The sequence below is a fragment of the Primulina tabacum genome, chromosome 10, assembly GCF_025594145.1.
Source record: "Primulina tabacum isolate GXHZ01 chromosome 10, ASM2559414v2, whole genome shotgun sequence".
In the NCBI taxonomy this organism is placed as follows: domain Eukaryota; kingdom Viridiplantae; phylum Streptophyta; class Magnoliopsida; order Lamiales; family Gesneriaceae; genus Primulina; species Primulina tabacum.
The window spans coordinates 41,863,410-41,879,361 of NC_134559.1; the positions used below are offsets into that span (position 1 = coordinate 41,863,410).

The 15,952-nt window shown below is 45.0% G+C and overlaps 17 non-coding genes and 2 pseudogenes across 17 annotated transcripts; all 19 read right to left on the reverse strand.

Annotated features, from left to right (window-relative positions):
• Positions 1 to 616: 616 nt before the first annotated feature.
• On the reverse strand, positions 617 to 732 carry LOC142508902 (5S ribosomal RNA). Its single transcript, XR_012807100.1, has one exon. It is a non-coding gene; the product is annotated as a 5S ribosomal RNA (ribosomal RNA).
• Positions 733 to 2,156: 1,424 nt separating this feature from the next.
• Positions 2,157 to 2,275, reverse strand: LOC142513455 (5S ribosomal RNA). The gene has a single exon (XR_012809401.1). It is a non-coding gene; the product is annotated as a 5S ribosomal RNA (ribosomal RNA).
• Positions 2,276 to 2,954: 679 nt separating this feature from the next.
• LOC142513498 (5S ribosomal RNA) lies at positions 2,955 to 3,073 on the reverse strand. Its single transcript, XR_012809441.1, has one exon. It is a non-coding gene; the product is annotated as a 5S ribosomal RNA (ribosomal RNA).
• A 677-nt stretch (positions 3,074 to 3,750) lies between these two features.
• LOC142514795 (5S ribosomal RNA) lies at positions 3,751 to 3,868 on the reverse strand. The gene has a single exon (XR_012810672.1). It is a non-coding gene; the product is annotated as a 5S ribosomal RNA (ribosomal RNA).
• Positions 3,869 to 4,539: 671 nt separating this feature from the next.
• Positions 4,540 to 4,656, reverse strand: LOC142514007 (5S ribosomal RNA). The gene has a single exon (XR_012809923.1). It is a non-coding gene; the product is annotated as a 5S ribosomal RNA (ribosomal RNA).
• Positions 4,657 to 5,337: 681 nt separating this feature from the next.
• LOC142513210 (5S ribosomal RNA) lies at positions 5,338 to 5,455 on the reverse strand. The gene has a single exon (XR_012809169.1). It is a non-coding gene; the product is annotated as a 5S ribosomal RNA (ribosomal RNA).
• Positions 5,456 to 6,136: 681 nt separating this feature from the next.
• LOC142513211 (5S ribosomal RNA) lies at positions 6,137 to 6,254 on the reverse strand. Its single transcript, XR_012809170.1, has one exon. It is a non-coding gene; the product is annotated as a 5S ribosomal RNA (ribosomal RNA).
• A 683-nt stretch (positions 6,255 to 6,937) lies between these two features.
• On the reverse strand, positions 6,938 to 7,055 carry LOC142512048 (5S ribosomal RNA). Its single transcript, XR_012808801.1, has one exon. It is a non-coding gene; the product is annotated as a 5S ribosomal RNA (ribosomal RNA).
• Positions 7,056 to 7,738: 683 nt separating this feature from the next.
• LOC142509879 (5S ribosomal RNA) lies at positions 7,739 to 7,857 on the reverse strand. Its single transcript, XR_012808025.1, has one exon. It is a non-coding gene; the product is annotated as a 5S ribosomal RNA (ribosomal RNA).
• Positions 7,858 to 8,533: 676 nt separating this feature from the next.
• On the reverse strand, positions 8,534 to 8,651 carry LOC142512059 (5S ribosomal RNA). Its single transcript, XR_012808802.1, has one exon. It is a non-coding gene; the product is annotated as a 5S ribosomal RNA (ribosomal RNA).
• A 682-nt stretch (positions 8,652 to 9,333) lies between these two features.
• Positions 9,334 to 9,451, reverse strand: LOC142512070 (5S ribosomal RNA). Its single transcript, XR_012808803.1, has one exon. It is a non-coding gene; the product is annotated as a 5S ribosomal RNA (ribosomal RNA).
• A 682-nt stretch (positions 9,452 to 10,133) lies between these two features.
• Positions 10,134 to 10,252, reverse strand: LOC142506890 (5S ribosomal RNA). The gene has a single exon (XR_012805164.1). It is a non-coding gene; the product is annotated as a 5S ribosomal RNA (ribosomal RNA).
• A 682-nt stretch (positions 10,253 to 10,934) lies between these two features.
• On the reverse strand, positions 10,935 to 11,055 carry LOC142516026 (5S ribosomal RNA). The gene has a single exon (XR_012811842.1). It is a non-coding gene; the product is annotated as a 5S ribosomal RNA (ribosomal RNA).
• Positions 11,056 to 11,738: 683 nt separating this feature from the next.
• Positions 11,739 to 11,857, reverse strand: LOC142506903 (5S ribosomal RNA). The gene has a single exon (XR_012805176.1). It is a non-coding gene; the product is annotated as a 5S ribosomal RNA (ribosomal RNA).
• Positions 11,858 to 12,541: 684 nt separating this feature from the next.
• Positions 12,542 to 12,660, reverse strand: LOC142506914 (5S ribosomal RNA). Its single transcript, XR_012805187.1, has one exon. It is a non-coding gene; the product is annotated as a 5S ribosomal RNA (ribosomal RNA).
• Positions 12,661 to 13,345: 685 nt separating this feature from the next.
• On the reverse strand, positions 13,346 to 13,464 carry LOC142513749 (5S ribosomal RNA). The gene has a single exon (XR_012809678.1). It is a non-coding gene; the product is annotated as a 5S ribosomal RNA (ribosomal RNA).
• Positions 13,465 to 14,146: 682 nt separating this feature from the next.
• On the reverse strand, positions 14,147 to 14,263 carry LOC142516533 (5S ribosomal RNA). Its single transcript, XR_012812323.1, has one exon. It is a non-coding gene; the product is annotated as a 5S ribosomal RNA (ribosomal RNA).
• Positions 14,264 to 14,945: 682 nt separating this feature from the next.
• LOC142511929 (5S ribosomal RNA) lies at positions 14,946 to 15,061 on the reverse strand (annotated as a pseudogene).
• Positions 15,062 to 15,732: 671 nt separating this feature from the next.
• LOC142511750 (5S ribosomal RNA) lies at positions 15,733 to 15,848 on the reverse strand (annotated as a pseudogene).
• Between the last annotated feature and the right edge of the window lie 104 nt (positions 15,849 to 15,952).

The window sequence follows — 15,952 nt, forward strand, 5'->3', positions numbered from 1 at the left end:
AGCGGCGCATGGACAACACGCGCCTGCTCTCGCCCAATCATAACCACGAAGTTAAGCGTTCTGGCCGATGGCAGAGGTAGGATGGGTGACCTCCCTGGGAAGACCTCGTGTCGACCGTTTACGTAAATTATGGAAAAACAGTCGAAATAATTGTTTTAATTAGTTAACCGTCTCCGGAGTAATCTGCGTCATACCCTTCCGCACAGAACCGCTCACGACAACAAAAATCGATAAATGTTCCCAGAAAATAAAAAAAATAAGAAGAAGGAAAATAACGAATGTAAAGCTATTATTATGCCTGGGATACGATAAAATGGAACCGGAATCGAATTTCGAACTTCCTAAGCGGATTTCTAGGAAACGAAAGCTTAACAGAAGCGTAAATCGCAATTAGAGGGTCTTAGAGAAGGAATTCGGCTAAAATCTCGTCAGTCATTGCGTAGTAATGAGTCTCGTCCGTTTGCCCGTTTACAATCAAATTAGCCTACAATTTTGTCCAAATCCGGCAGTGCCCGAGCTACTTTCATTTCACATGTCTATCTGGTCCCGATCGAGATTCAGATGATTTGAGCCGAAAATCGTCTGTCACAAGTAATCAAAATAGAAAAACACGAAAAGGGTGCAACACGAGGACTTCCCAGGGGTCACCCATCCTAGTACTGCTCTCGCCCAAACGCTTAACTTCGGAGTTCTGATGGGATCCGGTGCATTAGTGCTGGTATGATCGCACCGACATTGAGTGGGATGTTTATTCTTATATCCCTCGAGTACGTGTGGAGCGGGCGGCGATGGACAACACGCGGCACTGCTTCGCCCAATCATAACCGAAGTTAAGCGTTCTGGCGCGATGGCAGAGTAGATGGGTGACCTCCCTGGGAAGACCTCGTGTCGCGACCGTTTACGTAAATTATGGATAAAACAGTCGAAATAATTGTTTTAATTAGTTAACCGTCTCCGGAGTAATCTGCGTCATACCCTTCCGCACAGAACCGGCTCACGACAACAAAAATCGATAATGTTCCCAGAAAATAGAAAAAAAAAAATAAGAAGGAAATAACGAATGTAAAGCTATTATTATGCCTGGGATACGATAAAATGGAACCGGAATCGAATTTCGAACTTCCTAAGCGGATTTCTCGAGGAAACGAAAGCTTAACAGAAGCGTAAATCGCAAATTAGAGGGTCTTAGAGAAGGAATTCGGCTAAAATCTCGTCAGCTCATTGCGTAGTAATGAGTCTCGTCCGTTTTCGTTTACAATCAAATTAGCCTACAATTTTGTCCAAATCCGGCAGTGCCCGAGCTACTTTCATTTCACATGTCTTATCTGGTCCCGATCGAGATTCAGATGATTTGAGCCGAAAATCGTCTGTCAACAAGTAATCAAAAATAGAAAAACACGAAAAAGGGTGCAACACGAGGACTTCCAGGGGTCACCCATCCTAGTAGCTGATGGGATCCGGTGCATTAGTGCTGGTATGATCGCACCCGACATTGAGTGGGATGTTTATTCTTATATCCCTCGAGTACGTGTGGAGGGCGGCGATGGACAACACGCGGCACTGCTCTCGCCCAATCATAACCATGAAGTTAAGCGTTCTGGCGCGATGGCAGGTAGGATGGGTGACCTCCCTGGGAAGACCTCGTGTCGCGACGTTTACGTAAATTATGGATAAAACAGTCGAAATAATTTTTTTAATAGTTAACCGTCTCCGGAGTAATCTGCGTCATACCCTTCCGCACAGAACCGGCTCACGACAACAAAAATCGATAAATGTTCCCAGAAAATAGAAAAAAATAAGAAGAAGGAAATAACGAATGTAAAGCTATTATTATGCCTGGGATACGATAAAATGGAACCGGAATCGAATTTCGAACTTCCTAAGCGGATTTCTCGAGGAAACGAAAGCTTAACAGAAGCGTAAATCGCAAATTAGAGGGTCTTAGAGAAGGAATTCGGCTAAAATCTCGTCAGCTCATTGCGTAGTAATGAGTCTCGTCGTTTGCCCGTTTACAATCAAATTAGCCTACAATTTTGTCCAAATCCGGCAGTGCCGAGCTACTTTCATTTCACATGTTTATTGGTCCCGATCGAGATTCAGATGATTTGAGCCGAAAATCGTCTGTCAACAAGTAATCAAAATAGAAAAACACGAAAAGGGTGCAACACGAGGACTTCCCAGGGAGTCACCCACCCTAGTACTGCTCTTGCCCAAGCACGCTTAACTTCGGAGTTCTGATGGGATCCGGTGCATTAGTGCTGGTATGATCGCACCCGACATTGAGTGGGATGTTTATTCTTATATCCCTTGAGTACGTGTGGAGCGGGCGGCGATGGATAACACGCGGCACTGCTCTCGCCCAATCATAACCACGAAGTTAAGCGTTCTGGCGCGATGGCAGAGGTAGGATGGGTGACCTCCCTGGGAAGACCTCGTGTCGCAATCGTTTACGTAAATTATGGATAAAACAGTCGAAATAATTGTTTTAATTAGTTAACCGTCTCCGGAGTAATCTGCGTCATACCCTTCCGCACAGAACCGGCTCACGACAACAAAAATCGATAAATGTTCCCAGAAAATAGAAAAAAAATAAGAAGAAAGAAATAACGAATGTAAAGCTATTATTATGCCTGGATACGATAAAATGGAACCGGAATCGAATTTCGAACTTCCTAAGCGGATTTCTCGAGGAAACGAAAGCTTAACAGAAGCGGTAAATCGCAAATTAGAGGGTCTTAGAGAAGGAATTCGGCTAAAATCTCGTCAGCTCATTGCGTAGTAATGAGTCTCGTCCGTTTGCCCGTTTACAATCAAATTAGCCTACAATTTTGTCCAAATCCGGCAGTGCCGAGCTACTTTCATTTCACATGTCTCATCTGGTCCCGATCGAGATTCAGATGATTTGAGCCGAAAATCGTCTGTCAACAAGTAATCAAAAATAGAAAAACACGAAAAAGGTGCAACACGAGGACTTCCCAGGGGGTCACCCATCCTAGTACTGCTCTCGCCCAAGCACGCTTAACTTCCGAGTTCTGATGGGATCCGGTGCATTAGTGCTGGTATGATCGCACCCGACATTGAGTGGGATGTTTATTCTTATATCCCTCGAGTACGTGTGGAGCGGGCGGCGATGGACAACACGCGGCACTGCTCTCGCCCAATCATAACCATGAAGTTAAGCGTTCTGGCGCGATGGCAGGTAGGATGGGTGACCTCCCTGGGAAGACCTCGTGTCGCGACCGTTTACGTAAATTATGGATAAAACAGTCGAAATAATTGTTTTTAATGAGTTAACCGTCTCCGGAGTAATCTGCGTCATACCCATTCGCACAGAACCGGCTCACGACAACAAAAATCGATAAATGTTCCCAGAAAATAGAAAAAAAATAAGAAGAAGGAAATAACGAATGTAAAGCTATTATTATGCCTGGGATACGATAAAATGGAACCGGAATCGAATTTCGAACTTCCTAAGCGGATTTCTCGAGGAAACGAAAGCTTAACAGAAGGTAAATCGCAAATTAGAGGGTCTTAGAGAAGGAATTCGGCTAAAATCTCGTCAGCTCATTGCGTAGTAATGAGTCTCGTCCGTTTGCCGTTTACAATCAAATTAGCCTACAATTTTGTCCAAATCCGGCAGTGCCCGAGCTACTTTCATTTCACATGTTTATCTGGTCCCGATCGAGATTCAGATGATTTGAGCCGAAAATCGTCTGTCAACAAGTAATCAAAAATAGAAAAACACGAAAAAGGGTGCAACACGAGGACTTCCCAGGGGGTCACCATCCTAGTACTGCTCTCGCCCAAGCACGCTTAACTTCGGAGTTCTGATGGGATCCGGTGCATTAGTGCTGGTATGATCGCACCGACATTGAGTGGGATGTTTATTCTTATATCCCTCGAGTACGTGTGGAGCGGGCGGCGATGGACAACACGCGGCACTGCTCTCGCCCAATCATAACCATGAAGTTAAGCGTTCTGGCGCGATGGCAGAGCTAGGATGGGTGACCTCCCTGGGAAGACCTCGTGTCGCGACGTTTACGTAAATTATGGATAAAACAGTCGAAATAATTGTTTTAATGAGTTAACCCTCCGGAGTAATCTGCGCCCTTCCGCACAGAACCGGCTCACGACAACAAAAATCGATAAATGTTCCCAGAAAATAGAAAAAAAATAAGAAGAAGGAAATAACGAATGTAAAGCTATTATTATGCCTGGGATACGATAAAATGGAACCGGAATCGAATTTCGAACTTCCTAAGCGGATTTCTCGAGGAAACGAAAGCTTAACAGAAGCGTAAATCGCAAATTAGAGGGTCTTAGAGAAGGAATTTGGCTAAAATCTCGTCAGCTCATTGCGTAGTAATGAGTCTCGTCTGTTTGCCCGTTTACAATCAAATTAGCCTACAATTTTGTCCAAATCCGGCAGTGCCCGAGCTACTTTCATTTCACATGTCTTATCTGGTCCCGATCGAGATTCAGATGATTTGAGCCGAAAATCGTCTGTCAACAAGTAATCAAAAATAATAAAACACGAAAAGGGTGCAACACGAGGACTTCCAGGGGTCACCCATCCTAGTACTTCTCTCGCCCAAGCACGCTTAACTTCGGAGTTCTGATGGGATCCGGTGCATTAGTGCTGGTATGATCGCACCCGACATTGAGTGGGATGTTTATTCTTATATCCCTCGAGTACGTGTGGAGCGGGCGGCGATGGACAACACGCGGCACTGCTCTCGCCCAATCATAACCATGAAGATAAGCGTTATAGCGCGATGGCAGAGCTAGGATGGGTGACCTCCCTGGGAAGACCTCGTGTCGCGACCGTTTACGTAAATTATGGATAAAACAGTCGAAATAATTTTTTTAATGAGTTCACCGTCTCCGGAGTAATCTGCGTCATACCCTTCCGCACAGAACCGGCTCACGACAACAAAAATCGATAAATGTTCCCAGAAAATAGAAAAAAATAAGAAGAAGGAAATAACGAATGTAAAGCTATTATTATGCCTGGGATACGATAAAATGGAACCGGAATCGAATTTCGAACTTCCTAAGCGGATTTCTCGAGGAAACGAAAGCTTAACAGAAGCGGTAAATCGCAAATTAGAGGGTCTTAGAGAAGGAATTCGGCTAAAATCTCGTCAGCTCATTGCGTAGTAATGAGTCTCGTCCGTTTGCCCGTTTACAATCAAATTAGCCTACAATTTTGTCCAAATCCGGCAGTGCCCGAGCTACTTTCATTTCACATGTCTTATCTGGTCCCGATCGAGATTCAGATGATTTGAGCCGAAAATCGTCTGTCAACAAGTAATCAAAAATAGAAAAACACGAAAAAGGGTGCAACACGAGGACTTCCAGGGGGTCACCCATCCTAGTACTGCTCTCGCCCAAGCACGCTTAACTTCGGAGTTCTGATGGGATCCGGTGCATTAGTGCTGGTATGATCGCACCCGACATTGAGTGGGATGTTTATTCTTATATCCCTCGAGTACGTGTGGAGCGGGCGGCGATGGACAACACGCGGCACTGCTCTCGCCCAATCATAACCATGAAGTTAAGCGTTCTGGCGCGATGGCAGAGTAGGATGGGTGACCTCCCTGGGAAGACCTCGTGTCGCGACGTTTACGTAAATTATGGATAAAACAGTCGAAATAATTGTTTTTAATGAGTTAACCGTCTCCGGAGTAATCTGCGTCATACCCTTCCGCACAGAACCGGCTCACGACAACAAAAATCGATAAATGTTCCCAGAAAATAGAAAAAAAATAAGAAGAAGGAAATAACGAATGTAAAGCTATTATTATGCCTGGGATACGATAAAATGGAACCGGAATCGAATTTCGAACTTCCTAAGCGGATTTCTCGAGGAAACGAAAGCTTAACAGAAGCGGTAAATCGCAAATTAGAGGGTCTTAGAGAAGGAATTCGGCTAAAATCTCGTCAGCTCATTGCGTAGTAATGAGTCTCGTCCGTTTGCCCGTTTACAATCAAATTAGCCTACAATTTTGTCCAAATCCGGCAGTGCCCGAGCTACTTTCATTTCACATGTCTTATCTGGTCCCGATCGAGATTCAGATGATTTGAGCCGAAAATCGTCTGTCAACAAGTAATCAAAAATAGAAAAACACGAAAAAGGGTGCAACACGAGGACTTCCAGGGGGTCACCCATCCTAGTACTGCTCTCGCCCAAGCACGCTTAACTTCGGAGTTCTGATGGGATCCGGTGCATTAGTGCTGGTATGATCGCACCCGACATTGAGTGGGATGTTTATTCTTATATCCCTCGAGTACGTGTGGAGCGGGCGGCGATGGACAACACGCGGCACTGCTCTCGCCCAATCATAACCATGAAGTTAAGCGTTCTGGCGCGATGGCAGAGCTAGGATGGGTGACCTCCCTGGGAAGACCTCGTGTCGCGACCGTTTACGTAAATTATGGATAAAACAGTCGAAATAATTGTTTTTAATGAGTTAACCGTCTCCGGAGTAATCTGCGTCATACCCTTCCGCACAGAACCGGCTCACGACAACAAAAATCGATAAATGTTCCCAGAAAATAGAAAAAAAAATAAGAAGAAGGAAATAACGAATGTAAAGCTATTATTATGCCTGGGATACGATAAAATGGAACCGGAATCGAATTTCGAACTTCCTAAGCGGATTTCTCGAGGAAACGAAAGCTTAACAGAAGCGTAAATCGCAAATTAGAGGGTCTTAGAGAAGGAATTCGGCTAAAATCTCGTCAGCTCATTGCGTAGTAATGAGTCTCGTCCGTTTGCCCGTTTACAATCAAATTAGCCTACAATTTTGTCCAAATCCGGCAGTGCCCGAGCTACTTTCATTTCACATGTCTTATCTGGTCCCGATCGAGATTCAGATGATTTGAGCCGAAAATCGTCTGTCAACAAGTAATCAAAAATAGAAAAACACGAAAAAGGGTGCAACACGAGGACTTCCCAGGGGTCACCCATCCTAGTACTGCTCTCGCCCAAGCACGCTTAACTTCGGAGTTCTGATGGGATCCGGTGCATTAGTGCTGGTATGATCGCACCCGACATTGAGTGGGATGTTTATTCTTATATCCCTCGAGTACGTGTGGAGCGGGCGGCGATGGACAACACGCGGCACTGCTCTCGCCCAATCATAACCATGAAGTTAAGCGTTCTGGCGCGATGGCAGAGCTAGGATGGGTGACCTCCCTGGGAAGACCTCGTGTCGCGACCGTTTACGTAAATTATGGATAAAACAGTCGAAATAATTGTTTTTAATGAGTTAACCGTCTCCGGAGTAATCTGCGTCATACCCTTCCGCACAGAACCGGCTCACGACAACAAAAATCGATAAATGTTCCCAGAAAATAGAAAAAAAAATAAGAAGAAGGAAATAACGAATGTAAAGCTATTATTATGCCTGGGATACGATAAAATGGAACCGGAATCGAATTTCGAACTTCCTAAGCGGATTTCTCGAGGAAACGAAAGCTTAACAGAAGCGGTAAATCGCAAATTAGAGGGTCTTAGAGAAGGAATTCGGCTAAAATCTCGTCAGCTCATTGCGTAGTAATGAGTCTCGTCCGTTTGCCCGTTTACAATCAAATTAGCCTACAATTTTGTCCAAATCCGACAGTGCCCGAGCTACTTCATTTCACATGTCTTATCTGGTCCCGATCGAGATTCAGATGATTTGAGCCGAAAATCGTCTGTCAACAAGTAATCAAAAATAGAAAAACACGAAAAAGGGTGCAACACGAGGACTTCCCAGGGGGTCACCCATCCTAGTACTGCTCTCGCCCAAGCACGCTTAACTTCGGAGTTCTGATGGGATCCGGTGCATTAGTGCTGGTATGATCGCACCGACATTGAGTGGGATGTTTATTCTTATATCCCTCGAGTACGTGTGGAGCGGGCGGCGATGGACAACACGCGGCACTGCTCTCGCCCAATCATAACCACGAAGTTAAGCGTTCTGGCGCGATGGCAGGTAGGATGGGTGACCTCCCTGGGAAGACCTCGTGTCGCGATCGTTTACGTAAATTATGGATAAAACAGTCGAAATAATTGTTTTAATAGTTAACCGTCTCCGGAGTAATCTGCGTCATACCCTTCCGCACAGAACCGGCTCACGACAACAAAAATCGATAAATGTTCCCCAAAAATAGAAAAAAAAATAAGAAGAAGGAAATAACGAATGTAAAGCTATTATTATGCCTGGGATACGATAAAATGGAACCGGAATCGAATTTCGAACTTCCTAAGCGGATTTCTCGAGGAAACGAAAGCTTAACAGAAGGTAAATCGCAAATTAGAGGGTCTTAGAGAAGGAATTCGGCTAAAATCTCGTCAGCTCATTGCGTAGTAATGAGTCTCGTCCGTTTGCCCGTTTACAATCAAATTAGCCTACAATTTTGTCCAAATCCGGCAGTGCCCGAGCTACTTTCATTTCACATGTCTTATCTGGTCCCGATCGAGATTCAGATGATTTGAGCCGAAAATCGTCTGTCAACAAGTAATCAAAAATAGAAAAACACGAAAAGGGTGCAACACGAGGACTTCCCAGGGGTCACCCATCCTAGTACTGCTCTCGCCCAAGCACGCTTAACTTCGGAGTTCTGATGGGATCCGGTGCATTAGTGCTGGTATGATCGCACCCGACATTGAGTGGGATGTTTATTCTTATATCCCTCGAGTACGTGTGGAGCGGGCGGCGATGGACAACACGCGGCACTGCTCTCGCCCAATCATAACCATGAAGTTAAGCGTTCTGGCGCGATGGCAGAGCTAGGATGGGTGACCTCCCTGGGAAGACCTCGTGTCGCGACCGTTTACGTAAATTATGGATAAAACAGTCGAAATAATTGTTTTTAATGAGTTAACCGTCTCCGGAGTAATCTGCGTCATACCCTTCCGCACAGAACCGGCTCACGACAACAAAAATCGATAAATGTTCCCAGAAAATAGAAAAAAAAATAAGAAGAAGGAAATAACGAATGTAAAGCTATTATTATGCCTGGGATACGATAAAATGGAACCGGAATCGAATTTCGAACTTCCTAAGCGGATTTCTCGAGGAAACGAAAGCTTAACAGAAGCGTAAATCGCAAATTAGAGGGTCTTAGAGAAGGAATTCGGCTAAAATCTCGTCAGCTCATTGCGTAGTAATGAGTCTCGTCCGTTTGCCCGTTTACAATCAAATTAGCCTACAATTTTGTCCAAATCCGGCAGTGCCCGAGCTACTTTCATTTCACATGTCTTATCTGGTCCCGATCGAGATTCAGATGATTTGAGCCGAAAATCGTCTGTCAACAAGTAATCAAAAATAGAAAAACACAAAAAGGGTGCAACACGAGGACTTCCCAGGGGTCACCCATCCTAGTACTGCTCTCGCCCAAGCACGCTTAACTTCGGAGTTCTGATGGGATCCGGTGCATTAGTGCTGGTATGATCGCACCCGACATTGAGTGGGATGTTTATTCTTATATCCCTCGAGTACGTGTGGAGCGGGCGGCGATGGACAACACGCGGCACTGCTCTCGCCCAATCATAACCATGAAGTTAAGCGTTCTGGCGCGATGGCAGAGCTAGGATGGGTGACCTCCCTGGGAAGACCTCGTGTCGCGACCGTTTACGTAAATTATGGATAAAACAGTCGAAATAATTGTTTTTAATGAGTTAACCGTCTCCGGAGTAATCTGCGTCATACCCTTCCGCACAGAACCGGCTCACGACAACAAAAATCGATAAATGTTCCCAGAAAATAGAAAAAAAAATAAGAAGGAAATAACGAATGTAAAGCTATTATTATGCCTGGGATACGATAAAATGGAACCGGAATCGAATTTCGAACTTCCTAAGCGGATTTCTCGAGGAAACGAAAGCTTAACAGAAGCGGTAAATCGCAAATTAGAGGGTCTTAGAGAAGGAATTCGGCTAAAATCTCGTCAGCTCATTGCGTAGTAATGAGTCTCGTCCGTTTGCCCGTTTACAATCAAATTAGCCTACAATTTTGTCCAAATCCGGCAGTGCCCGAGCTACTTTCATTTCACATGTCTTATCTGGTCCCGATCGAGATTCAGATGATTTGAGCCGAAAATCGTCTGTCAACAAGTAATCAAAAATAGAAAAAACACGAAAAAGGGTGCAACACGAGGACTTCCCAGGGGGTCACCCATCCTAGTACTGCTCTCGCCCAAGCACGCTTAACTTCGGAGTTCTGATGGGATCCGGTGCATTAGTGCTGGTATGATCGCACCCGACATTGAGTGGGATGTTTATTCTTATATCCCTCGAGTACGTGTGGAGCGGGCGGCGATGGACAACACGCGGCACTGCTCTCGCCCAATCATAACCATGAAGTTAAGCGTTCTGGCGCGATGGCAGAGCTAGGATGGGTGACCTCCCTGGGAAGACCTCGTGTCGCGACCGTTTACGTAAATTATGGATAAAACAGTCGAAATAATTGTTTTAATGAGTTAACCGTCTCCGGAGTAATCTGCGTCATACCCTTCCGCACAGAACCGGCTCACGACAACAAAAATCGATAAATGTTCCCAGAAAATAGAAAAAAAAATAAGAAGAAGGAAATAACGAATGTAAAGCTATTATTATGCCTGGATACGATAAAATGGAACCGGAATCGAATTTCGAACTTCCTAAGCGGATTTCTCGAGGAAACGAAAGCTTAACAGAAGCGGTAAATCGCAAATTAGAGGGTCTTAGAGAAGGAATTCGGCTAAAATCTCGTCAGCTCATTGCGTAATAATGAGTCTCGTCCGTTTGCCCGTTTACAATCAAATTAGCCTACAATTTTGTCCAAATCCGGCAGTGCCCGAGCTACTTTCATTTCACATGTTTTATCTGGTCCCGATCGAGATTCAGATGATTTGAGCCGAAAATCGTCTGTCAACAAGTAATCAAAAATAGAAAAAACACGAAAAGGGTGCAACACGAGGACTTCCCAGGGGGTCACCCATCCTAATACTGCGCTTTCGCCCAAGCACGCTTAACTTCGGAGTTCTGATGGGATCCGGTGCATTAGTGCTGGTATGATCGCACCCGACATTGAGTGGGATGTTTATTCTTATATCCCTCGAGTACGTGTGGAGCGGGCGGCGATGGACAACACGCGGCACTGCTCTCGCCCAATCATAACCACGAAGTTAAGCGTTCTGGCGCGATGGCAGAGGTAGGATGGGTGACCTCCCTGGGAAGACCTCGTGTCGCGACCGTTTACGTAAATTATGGATAAAACAGTCGAAATAATTGTTTTAATTAGTTAACCGTCTCCGGAGTAATCTGCGTCATACCCTTCCGCACAGAACCGGCTCACGACAACAAAAATCGATAAATGTTCCCAGAAAATAGAAAAAAAAATAAGAAGAAGGAAATAACGAATGTAAAGCTATTATTATGCCTGGGATACGATAAAATGGAACCGGAATCGAATTTCGAACTTCCTAAGCGGATTTCTCGAGGAAACGAAAGCTTAACAGAAGCGGTAAATCGCAAATTAGAGGGTCTTAGAGAAGGAATTCGGCTAAAATCTCGTCAGCTCATTGCGTAGTAATGAGTCTCGTCCGTTTGCCCGTTTACAATCAAATTAGCCTACAATTTTGTCCAAATCCGGCAGTGCCCGAGCTACTTTCATTTCACATGTCTTATCTGGTCCCGATCGAGATTCAGATGATTTGAGCCGAAAATCGTCTGTCAACAAGTAATCAAAAATAGAAAAACACGAAAAAGGGTGCAACACGAGGACTTCCCAGGGGGTCACCCATCCTAGTACTGCTCTCGCCCAAGCACGCTTAACTTCGGAGTTCTGATGGGATCCGGTGCATTAGTGCTGGTATGATCGCACCCGACATTGAGTGGGATGTTTATTCTTATATCCCTCGAGTACGTGTGGAGCGGGCGGCGATGGACAACACGCGGCACTGCTCTCGCCCAATCATAACCACGAAGTTAAGCGTTCTGGCGCGATGGCAGAGCTAGGATGGGTGACCTCCCTGGGAAGACCTCGTGTCGCGACCGTTTACGTAAATTATGGATAAAACAGTCGAAATAATTGTTTTAATGAGTTAACCGTCTCCGGAGTAATCTGCGTCATACCCTTCCGCACAGAACCGGCTCACGACAACAAAAATCGATAAATGTTCCCAGAAAATAGAAAAAAAAAATAAGAAGAAGGAAATAACGAATGTAAAGCTATTATTATGCCTGGGATACGATAAAATGGAACCGGAATCGAATTTCGAACTTCCTAAGCGGATTTCTCGAGGAAACGAAAGCTTAACAGAAGCGGTAAATCGCAAATTAGAGGGTCTTAGAGAAGGAATTCGGCTAAAATCTCGTCAGCTCATTGCGTAGTAATGAGTCTCGTCCGTTTGCCCGTTTACAATCAAATTAGCCTACAATTTTGTCCAAATCCGGCAGTGCCCGAGCTACTTTCATTTCACATGTCTTATCTGGTCCCGATCGAGATTCAGATGATTTGAGCCGAAAATCGTCTGTCAACAAGTAATCAAAAATAGAAAAACACGAAAAAGGGTGCAACACGAGGACTTCCCAGGGGGTCACCCATCCTAGTACTGCTCTCGCCCAAGCACGCTTAACTTCGGAGTTCTGATGGGATCCGGTGCATTAGTGCTGGTATGATCGCACCCGACATTGAGTGGGATGTTTATTCTTATATCCCTCGAGTACGTGTGGAGCGGGCGGCGATGGACAACACGCGGCACTGCTCTCGCCCAATCATAACCAAGAAGTTAAGCGTTCTGGCGCGATGGCAGAGCTAGGATGGGTGACCTCCCTGGGAAGACCTCGTGTCGCGACCGTTTACGTAAATTATGGATAAAACAGTCGAAATAATTGTTTTTAATGAGTTAACCGTCTCCGGAGTAATCTGCGTCATACCCTTCCGCACAGAACCGGCTCACGACAACAAAAATCGATAAATGTTCCCAGAAAATAGAAAAAAAAATAAGAAGAAGGAAATAACGAATGTAAAGCTATTATTATGCCTGGGATACGATAAAATGGAACCGGAATCGAATTTCGAACTTCCTAAGCGGATTTCTCGAGGAAACGAAAGCTTAACAGAAGCGGTAAATCGCAAATTAGAGGGTCTTAGAGAAGGAATTCGGCTAAAATCTCGTCAGCTCATTGCGTAGTAATGAGTCTCGTCCGTTTGCCCGTTTACAATCAAATTAGCCTACAATTTTGTCCAAATCCGGCAGTGCCCGAGCTACTTTCATTTCACATGTCTTATCTGGTCCCGATCGAGATTCAGATGATTTGAGCCGAAAATCGTCTGTCAACAAGTAATCAAAAATAGAAAAAACACGAAAAAGGGTGCAACACGAGGACTTCCCAGGGGGTCACCCATCCTAATACTGCTCTCGCCCAAGCACGCCTAACTTCGGAGTTCTGATGGGATCCGGTGCATTAGTGCTGGTATGATCGCACCCGACATTGAGTGGGATGTTTATTCTTATATCCCTCGAGTACGTGTGGAGCGGGCGGCGATGGACAACACGCGGCACTGCTCTCGCCCAATCATAACCATGAAGTTAAGCGTTCTGGCGCGATGGCAGAGCTAGATGGGTGACCTCCCTGGGAAGACCTCGTGTCGCGACCGTTTACGTAAATTATGGATAAAACAGTCGAAATAATTGTTTTTAATGAGTTAACCGTCTCCGGAGTAATCTGCGTCATACCCTTCCGCACAGAACCGGCTCACGACAACAAAAATCGATAAATGTTCCCAGAAAATAGAAAAAAAAATAAGAAGAAGGAAATAACGAATGTAAAGCTATTATTATGCCTGGGATACGATAAAATGGAACCGGAATCGAATTTCGAACTTCCTAAGCGGATTTCTCGAGGAAACGAAAGCTTAACAGAAGCGGTAAATCGCAAATTAGAGGGTCTTAGAGAAGGAATTCGGCTAAAATCTCGTCAGCTCATTGCGTAGTAATGAGTCTCGTCCGTTTGCCCGTTTACAATCAATTAGCCTACAATTTTGTCCAAATCCGGCAGTGCCCGAGCTACTTTCATTTCACATGTCTTATCTGGTCCCGATCGAGATTCAGATGATTTGAGCCGAAAATCGTCTGTCAACAAGTAATCAAAAATAGAAAAACACGAAAAAGGGTGCAACACGAGGACTTCCAGGGGTCACCCATCCTAGTACTGCTCTCGCCCAAGCACGCTTAACTTCGGAGTTCTGATGGGATCCGGTGCATTAGTGCTCGTATGATCGCACCCGACATTGAGTGGGATGTTTATTCTTATATCCCTCGAGTACGTGTGGAGCGGGCGGCGATGGACAACACGCGGCACTGCTCTCGCCCAATCATAACCATGAAGTTAAGCGTTCTGGCGCGATGGCAGAGCTAGGATGGGTGACCTCCCTGGGAAGACCTCGTGTCGCGACCGTTTACGTAAATTATGGATAAAACAGTCGAAATAATTGTTTTTAATGAGTTAACCGTCTCCGGGAGTAATCTGCGTCATACCCTTCCGCACAGAACCGGCTCACGACAACAAAAATCGATAAATGTTCCCAGAAAATAGAAAAAAAATAAGAAGAAGGAAATAACGAATGTAAAGCTATTATTATGCCTGGGATACGATAAAATGGAACCGGAATCGAATTTTCGAACTTCCTAAGCGGATTTCTCGAGGAAACGAAAGCTTAACAGAAGCGTTAAATCGCAAATTAGAGGGTCTTAGAGAAGGAATTCGGCTAAAATCTCGTCAGCTCATTGCGTAGTAATGAGTCTCGTCCGTTTGCCCGTTTACAATCAAATTAGCCTACAATTTTGTCCAAATCCGGCAGTGCCCGAGCTACTTTCATTTCACATGTCTTATCTGGTCCCGATCGAGATTCAGATGATTTGAGCCGAAAATCGTCTGTCAAAAGTAATCAAAAATAGAAAAACACGAAAAAGGGCAACACGAGGACTTCTCAGGGGTCACCCATCCTAGTACTGCTCTCGCCCAAGCACGCTTAACTTCGGAGTTCTGATGGATCCGGTGCATTAGTGCTGTAAGATCGCACCCGACATTGAGTGGGATGTTTATTCTTATATCCCTCGAGTACGTGTGGAGCGGGCGGCGATGGACAACACGCGGCACTGCTTCGCCCAATCATAACCATGAAGTTAAGCGTTTCTGCGCGATGGCAGAGCTAGATGGGTGACCTCCCTGGGAAACCTCGTTCGCGACCGTTTACGTAAATTATGGATAAAACAGTCGAATAATATGTGTTTTTAATGAGTTAACCGTCTCCGGAGTAATCTGCGTCATACCCTTCCGCAAGAACCGGCTCACGACAACAAAATCGATAAATGTTCCCAGAAAATAGAAAAAAAAATAAGAAGAAGGAAATAACGAATGTAAGCTATTATTATGCCTGGGATACGATAAAATGGAACCGAATCGAATTTCGAACTTCTAAGCGGATTTCTCGAGGAAACGAAGCTTAACAGAAGCGTAAATCGCAAATTAGAGGGTCTTAGAGAAGGAATTCGGCTAAAATCTCGTCAGCTCATTGCGTAGTAATGAGTCTCGTCCGTTTGCCGTTTACAATCAATTAGCCTACAATTTTGTCCAATCCGGCAGTGCCCGAGCTACTTTCATTTCACATGTTTTATCTGGTCCCGATCGAGATTCAGATGATTTGAGCCGAAATCGTCTGTCAACAAGTAATCAAAAATAGAAAAACACGAAAAAGGTTGCAACACGAGGACTTCCAGGTGTCACCCATCCTAGTACTGCTCTCGCCCAAGCAGCTTAACTTCGGAGTTCTGATGGGATCCGGTGCATTAGTGCTGGTATGATCGCACCGACATTGAGTGGGATGTTTATTCTTATATCCTCGAGTACGTGTGGAGCGGCGATGGACAACACGCGGCACTGCTCTCGCCCCAATCATAACCATGAAGTTAAGCG